Source organism: Alligator mississippiensis, chromosome 4 (genome assembly GCF_030867095.1).
Source record: "Alligator mississippiensis isolate rAllMis1 chromosome 4, rAllMis1, whole genome shotgun sequence".
Lineage (NCBI taxonomy): Eukaryota > Metazoa > Chordata > Crocodylia > Alligatoridae > Alligator > Alligator mississippiensis.
In genome coordinates, this window is record NC_081827.1 from 32,044,085 (window position 1) to 32,052,683 (window position 8,599).

Sequence of the window (8,599 nt, forward strand, 5' to 3'; positions counted from 1 at the left end):
AGTGGCTCACAGTAGTGTCAGCCAGGTACCAGGAGATCTGCCAGGGCACAAGAAACACCTGTGGGTGGAAAGTTGTGGGTTAGTGAGCAGAGGACCCAGAAATCCCAAGAAGTTGGTTAGACATTGGTGAGAGAACCCAAGGGACAGCCCTCCAGTCAATATACAAAAGAATAACAAGGCATGGCAAGCAAAATAAATAGGGAAGGTAATATAGAGGACTGGGAGTGTGGGCAGGATTAGAGTGACCCCAAGGGGACTCTACACTACAGCCACCCCAGGGCCTGTCCTGCCACAATAGGCACATGTAAAACTGCCTGAATGCTCGCATTTCCCCATAGGTCATGCACTGTTGTGAGTCCTATTTCAAGCTGAATCCCAGGGTCCAGAAGTGAAATCTTGAAATACGTGTTTCTTAATTCTATCACCAGTGGGACCTGATCCCATACATGTGCTCTGAATAAAGCCTAGAACATCTTTTGATATGTGAGGGTCATTAGGCTAGTGACTATAATTTTTATAGGATATGCCTGATTTTGATCAGAGATTTGGGTCCAGGTCTACCATATGTCAGCTCTAACCAACAGGTTTGTGCTATTTTATCGTGCTTCTCTCACTGAAAGTATGCTCTTCTTTGCAAGGTAAGTTTTTATGGGATCCAAGGTGACTTGACTCCTTAGTGTAATATTTAGATCACTTGCTTGTTGTGTAGGAGACTAAAGTTAAGTCCTGGCTCATCAGTTTAATTTCTATAATGTGGAATGGCTCCTACAGGAGAGTGACAGGACTTTACTTCAGATGTCCCAATAGATTAAAGCATTCCTCAGGGTCTTCACGTGGAAGATGGAGAGTTCAATTTACTGCTTTAAATCAGGCAGAGGAAGGATTTGAACACATATTTCTCTAGTCAACATCAATCACCTGGATGTATTTGGGTTGGGAATCTCTGGCCACTTGTTTTTTTTTTTCAAACACTGTTTAGGTAACTAACTTTTGAAGATGATTGGCTAAGGATTGTGAATTGGAAAAGGTACTTGCTTGGAGAAAGATAAAAACACAGAAGTTGAGGTCTCCAACTTAATGCCTAAATCCTGTCCCTTTCCTCTGCATTTCACTCTTGATTAGCTTAGACTGTTCCCCATAAAACTACTTTCTGATGTTACTGTTCTTAGATGCCTAGGTTTTCCTGTGCTGTATCTAACTCAGTAATGAGAGTACCACAAACGTCACGTAGGAGCTAGGTTGCAATGGTAAAATGCCTTTAAAGAAGAAAGCACCATTTTTACATGAAAATAATAATCATCCAATGACTTGTTCTGTGCTGTTAATTTTCTCAGCATAAGCAGGTACTCAGAACTTAATGCAGATTCTAAACTAATTCATGAAATTAGGATACAAGATATTTTAACGACTTGAAAGGCTTATGAAATGAAGAGTAGAATAGAAGTAGGGTTTAAAAATGAGTAAAATTAATGTTTAAAGGAACTTTGAAAATCTTCTAAAGTGCTGTTCTTTTTCTCCCTATAATAGAACAAACTTTTGCGGATCAAGTTCCTGTCATATAAAGAAAGGCAGTAGTTGGAGCACTGGACTGGGAATCTTAAAACTATTATTATTGATTGACATATCTAAACAATTTCACTGAGGACTTAATTCGCCTTCATTTATAGTTATAGCAAGTCTTCCATTACCACTAAGGGAAGTGAGATCAGTGGGGGTTTTTTTGTAGACTTCCATTATTTCTCATAGAACAAGTATATATTTCATACAGAGAAAACTATTCTAGCCAGGCTAGCCCATACATAAATGTTGCAGTATTAAATATGACTAGCCAGAGTACTACTCAAGTTATTGGATACAATTTCTGTGGAAAAGAAAGTTTTTTTTCTTTTGTGGTTATTTCCCTTATTTATTCAAAACAATTAAATGTGACAATATAGCATGCTTTGTAGCTGTTCCTTTACTTATTCCTTATTCTCTTTCATTGTGTTGCAATACCTGTATGGATTGCCAATATTGAAGGAGGAGAGATGAGGACAAACTGAGGGAATTTAAGAATTAAATTTTAAAGGTACCTTGTGCCATAAATTAAGAACTCATCAAGATCTCATCCTTCTTACACCAGGGCTGAAGTCACAGAAAATTCTAGACTGCAAGTAGGTAGGACAGCAATTATTGAGATCTGCTGAAAATTACATCATATTTTGATGACTTTGATGTACGGATGGGGTTTCAGAGCACTCTAATTTCACATTTTCATGGAGTTGAAGCCACGAGAGACCATGAGGTAATTTTGCCTGTTCTACAATATATTATCTACTTTCTTGTCATTCCTATTTTGGGATTATTGACTTTTGTAGCCTTATGCCACGACTTCATGGCTGTGTACAAGTCTGTGCAGATTATATCCTTGATGCCCACCAATATCCTTCTCCTTTTTCCCCCCTTGTTGGTCTTTCTTCTATGGCATTGCAAGAACAATAAACAATACCGCCATTATAGTTGTTAGGACATATTCATACCAGTATCACCTAGACCAATGGTTCTCCACCTTTTTTGTACTGTGACCCATTTGCAAAGATCGATGGCTTGTCCCAACCCCCCGGCCCTACCCATCTCCCAACCCCCCTGCCCTGCTGCAGCCTCGGCACCCAGCCACCTTCCCTCAGTGCCGGCAGGCTCCTTTCACCCCACCACACCCATCCCCTCCAGTCATGTGCACACACACCCCCTCCCACCCTGACAGTCCCCAAGCCCTGGACCTCCAACCCCTGCTCCCCATACACTTACCTTCATTAGGCTGGGGCTGCTCCCACAACCCTGCCTGGCTGCATGCTGACCATGCCCCAGGAAACCCCTTGCAGGCTGGAACACTGCCATACTACAAGGGGAATTCCATGCTTTTACGTGTTTTTCTGGCACTTGCTTGTGAACCTTTGAAATATTCTTGCAACCAACCTTTGGGTTGCGGCACACTGGCCTAGACCCTCTCAATGTGTCCTTAACTACATAAACTCAAATAAGTTCTTCCACTTCCTAATTTTATTTTCTGTGTCAGTGACCAACTATTTGACTCCCTCAGCATCATGCTCTTTATCACAGAAAAAAAAGATACTTTCTTCTCTTGTGGCTGACCAGTCAGCACATTAGAATGGGGCAAAATTCCAACTTTATTGCCATGTTTAATAACAGCAAATTAGTGTTAGGCTTTATCATTTACAATAAGCCTTATTTTCCTGAGATGCTGGGCATCACTGTAAAGGATGACATTTTGTCAGCAAACATTAGTCCAAAGTTTTCAAATTCTTTCATTTTTCTAAGTTTCCTTCCAGTAATAACTTCTATTGTGGTTCAAGATTATCCAGGGGGTGGACCAGGGGCAGATCCAGACAGGGTGCAGTTGAACCACTCTGATTTCTGTTCCACCCAGAGTCGAAAACCAACTCTCTTGGAGGCAGCAGTAAAAGAGTTGACTGATTGTGGCTTATTATAATGTTTCACAATTTCATAGTAGTTAGGGGTCAGAAGGGACCTAAATAGATAATCTAGTCTGACCCCCCGCCACTGGCCAGAGCACACACTGGGATCACACAACCCCAGACAGGTGTTTATCCAGCCTCTTTTTGGATTTACCCAAGGTAGGAGCGAGGACCACTTCCCTAGGAAGTTGGTTCCAGATCCTAGCCACCCTAACAGTGAAATAGTGTCTCCTAATCTCTAACCTTAACCTATTCTCCAGCAGTTTCTGGCCATTGTTCCTCATCACCCCAGGTGCTGCTGGGGGGAATAGGACCCTTCCTATTTGCTGCTGATCTCCCCTAACAAGTTTGTAAGCAGCCACCAAATCCCCTCTCAGCCTCCGTTTGCTGAGGCTGAACAGGTTCAGGTCCCTCAGCCTCTCCTCATAGGGCCTGCCCTGTTGCCCTCCAACCAAGTGGGTGGCCCTCCTCTGAACCCTCTCAAGGCAGGCCACATCTTTCTTAAAGCGCAGTGCTCAGAACTGGATGCCATACTCCAATTGAGGCTGGACCAATGTCGCATAGAGGGGAAGTATCATCTCCCTGGACCGGCTTGAGATGCATCTTTGGATGCACAACAAGGTGCTGTTGGCTTTGCTGGCTGCGGTTTGGTATTGGTGGCTCATGTTCATCTTGGAGTCAATAATGACTCTAAGATCCCGTTCTGCCTCTGTGCTCTCAAGGGGAAAGTTCCCCAGCTTGTATGTATGCTGTGGATTCCTTCTCCCAAGCTGTAGTACCCTGCACTTATCCACATTGAAGCCCATCCTATTACCATCCGCCCACTTCTGTAGTCTGTCTAAATCTAATTGCAGCCTCTCTCTCCCTTCAAGTGTGCCTACCTCTCCCCATGTCTTGGTGTCATAGGCAAACTTGGACAACGTGTTTTCCACCCCCTTGTCCAAGTCGCTGATGAAGATGTTGAACAGTGTAGGCCCCAGGACCGAGCCCTGGGGGACCCCACTCTTCACATCCCACCAGGTCGAGTATGACCCATCCAACACCACTCTCTGGGTGCGTCCCATCAGCCAATTTCTGACCCGTCCAACTGTGTAGGTATCAATGCCACAGTTGCTTAATTTATTAAAGAGAATGGGGTGAGAGACAGTGTTAAAAGCCTTCTTAAAGTCCAGAAAGACTACGTCCATGGGGACACCATCATCCAGGGATTTAGTTACCTGGTCATAAAAGGCCATCAGGTTGGTCTGGCAAGACCTGCCTTTGATGAACCCATTTTGATTTCCCCTGCGCATGATCTCGCCTGCTGGCCCCTCACAGATGTGATCCTTGATAATTTTTTCAAGGATTTTCCCCAAGACCAATGTGAGGCTTATGGGCCTATAGTTACTTGGGTCCTCCTTTCTCCCTTTCTTATAAATGGGGACCACATTAGCTAGTTTCCAACCTCTGGGCACCTGGTCCATGGACCACAATTACTCGTACTGCTGGGCCAAGGGCACAGCAATGACCCCCGCCAGCTCTCTCACACCCGTGGGTGGAGGGCATCAGGGCTCACAGATTTAAAAACAACCAGCCCTTCCAGAAGATCCCTAACTACTTCTGCACAGGCCTGAGGCCTGGCAGTGCTATCCCCAAGATTGCCCCTACCTGTGGTGGGAGAGCTGTCCTGGTCCCTGTCCAAGAATACAGAGGCAAAGAACTTGTTAAAAATTTCAGCTGGTGTGCTGGATTCCTGCTACTCTTTACTCCACAGGTGTTAAGGACTCTTCTTTTTAAATGGTATTGATGTTCCATTTATCAAGTTATCCTTCCTTTTGCAATGTTGCTGTCTATTAGCTATTCCTGGTAATGTCTCTCTCCTGTTTCACAGCCCTGCAGATCTGCTTCTAGTTCTAGATCAAAATCTTAACTTGGCTATGATAATATTAACTTAGTCACATTAACTGAAGTACAGAGATGATTGACAGATAAGTGTTGGGTGTACTGTCCAGATGCTCAAAAAGACTAGATTTTGTTTAACAAATCTGAAAAAAAGAGATGTACAGTTAACCATTTGACTATAATGACAACAGGACTTAATAACACAATGTCTTTGGACTATTTTTGTCTATTTTTTTGCGTTTTATTTAAACTATATATATAATGGACCCCTCAGAAGTGCTGCTGCCAAGTCAGGGATGCTGCCTGGGAGCTGAGGCCTTAGACAGTGGATCAAGCCTGAGGGTGCAGCCAGAGAAAAAGTGGGCCAAGAGTGTGACAGCTGAAATCCTGATAGGTGCGCAGAAGCCTGATGGTGCACTTCTTTAAAGGGGCAGTGCTTGAGGGAAGAGCATAAGCTCTAGGTGGGCATGGACTTAGCTGGGAAGGCAGACCTAATTGTTAAGTGGACCAGTGAGGTTAATCCTGGCCCCAGGACCACCTCCCCAACAAACCAAGAGAACATCAAAGTTATGGCAGGCAAAAAACTGGAGGTAAGGTAGGGGTTGGGAAGAAGCTGGTGGGTGGGTCAGAACACATGGGGAGGCAGGGGGGGGCAGCAGGTGCTGGTGGCAGACCCCCAAAGGTGCAATATTTGGCCTAGCACTCCCTGCACTTTGGGTGAGCATCTTTGCAACTGCCTTCTGGTTCTCCAACACTAGTGTTTGCAGAGCCTGTTGAAATTGCACATCATCTCTTCCATATTTGCCTCCCACTTCTGGGTCTTCTTGTCTTGCCATTTATGTTGTTCATTAGCACTAGTCTGCTGTTAAGCCAACAGCCATACTAGCTGTTCCATGTTCATATCATAGTTTTATTCCTCTAAGTGGCTTCTCAAGCCACTTCTAACAGTCCTTTTCAAGCCTGTCAGTCCTCATTTGGCTCAGTGATCCTTCTTTACTAACTAGATAAACTGAATCACTCTTCAAAGGTTTCTCAGCTGATGCACCAAAATACTGCACCTTTGGCGGTCTGCTACCCTGGTACCTCCTACCCCCCCTGTCTACTGGCTCTTTCTCATCCCTCACCTTACCTCCAGCTTTACCTGCTACAACTTTGATGTTCATCTGGTTGGTTGGGGAGGCAGTCCCTGGGGCCAGGGTAGTCTCACTGGTCCACTTGCCAGTCAGGTCTGCCTTCTTAGCTAGGTCTGCCCAACCTGGGGGCCTGTGTTTTCCCCTCAAGCACTGCCTCTCAAAGGTAGTACTCCATCAGGCTTCCAAGCACCTGTCAGGGCTTTAGGTGTCACATCTTTGGCGCCCTTCTTTCTGGCTGCACCCTCAGCCTTGGCCCACTCTCTTAAGAACTCAGCTCCCATCCTCAGCCTGTCTTGTTTGGGGCTAGCTTCTGGTACTTATAGTAGGGAGTGCCACCTAGTCACCTCAACTCATGGCCTCCTCTTCCTCTGCACCACAACCCAGTCCTCCAGTCTCAAGTTCAAAATGGAACATAAACACAAGAAAGCTGCTTCAAAAACAAGGAGACTCTCTCAGTCAGGATTAATATTGTCCACAAGCCATACCTTCCTTGAAATCACCTTACCTAACTCCCCTATATGGCTTAGTTGCCTGCTTATCTGTCTCCAGCAGCCCGTCTGTCCTGGGAGCTCCTTTTGCTACTACATGCAGGAAAAGATCTTTGTGTATTGTCAGAGACTAGGCTAACATACCAAAGCCCAACTTTCTTCCAGACATGTGACCGGATCCTCAGCACCCAGGGACCAGGTGCAGCTAATTGCTTCATTAACCTCCTGGCCTTTTTAGGCCTTGGCTCAGTCCACCTGCCCAGCTATTCCTTGCTGCCCTTCCTACCTCTGAGTTTTCTATCCTTTTGTTCCGTCCTAATAACAGGGGCAGGGGTTCCCTGTTACAATAAGATAGCAGGTTTAGTACACATTCCAACAAAAGTTGTATTTGTTTTTTTATTTGAACTTAAACTGAATGATATAGTTCTGGGCCCCAAATGTATTAATAAAGCGTCTATTTTTTTCCTTTAAAAGGAGAAAAATATATGTTGTGTTACATGTGATGATAGATCACACTACCTGCATCCCCCCTTTCAAAATCCTAGATCTGTCTGTGGGTGGACACATGTATATTTAGAGCAGCTGCTACATTCTAACTGTTATGTGTGAATGAGCAGAGAATGATGCAAATGTAGCCAGACTACTCCAACCTAAACCCTAGATCAATGGTTCTCAAACTTTTTTTTTCATGGGTAACTTGAAAATTGCTGAGAGTCTTGGTGACCACTTAATAATTTTTTTTTTCAAATCAAAGCACACAACTCATATTTTAATATTAGTAGTCTTACCTTACAAGTACAGATCTATTTCTAGTGATCACAGATTGAAATATTTTACAATTTTTCTCTAAACAGTGACCATACACTCTTCAGCAGACTTGAGTTATAAGAAGCATAGTTAAGACTAGATCCATGAAAAACTGAAGGTGCAGTCAGATGTGCATTTGCAGCCCTTTCAAAGAAATGGGACATTTCAAATGGGAAGATTTAATTCAGCTTCATTTAGCGTAGAGGTTCTCAAACTGTGTTCTGCGGACTGCCACTGGTCCACAAGCTCCACTCAGGTGGTCCACAGAAAGGTTGCAGAACAATCAAGAATATCTGTACTTGTAAGGTAAGACTACTGATATTAAAATATGAGTTGCGTGCTTTGATTTGTAAAACAAAAGTAAATGGAACTATGGTAGATAACTCAATAGTAAATTTTGTCATACTATTGAATTATCTACTATAGTTCTATTTAGTTTTGACTGTGAAGGTTTCTTCATCCTACTGGATAAGATGGACATATCGTTCTGGTGCAAATTTCAACATACTGTACTAATTTTCCTGGGACCTGATTATATGCCTTTCCTAGATCAAAAACTAGCATAAATACTTTCCCTTGGGGTGCTCTGGTGTAGTGCCCGAAGACTGGAAGAAGGCCAATGTGGTGCCTATCTTCAAGAAAGGGAGGAAAGTGGATCTGGCTAACTATAGGCCCATCAGCCTGACTTCTATCCCAGGGAAGATCTCAGAAAAGTTTATTAAAGAGGCCATCCTTAATGGACTGGCCGATGCCAACATCTTAAGGGATAGCCAGCATGGGTTTGTTGCGGGTAGGTCTTGATTGATCAATCTCA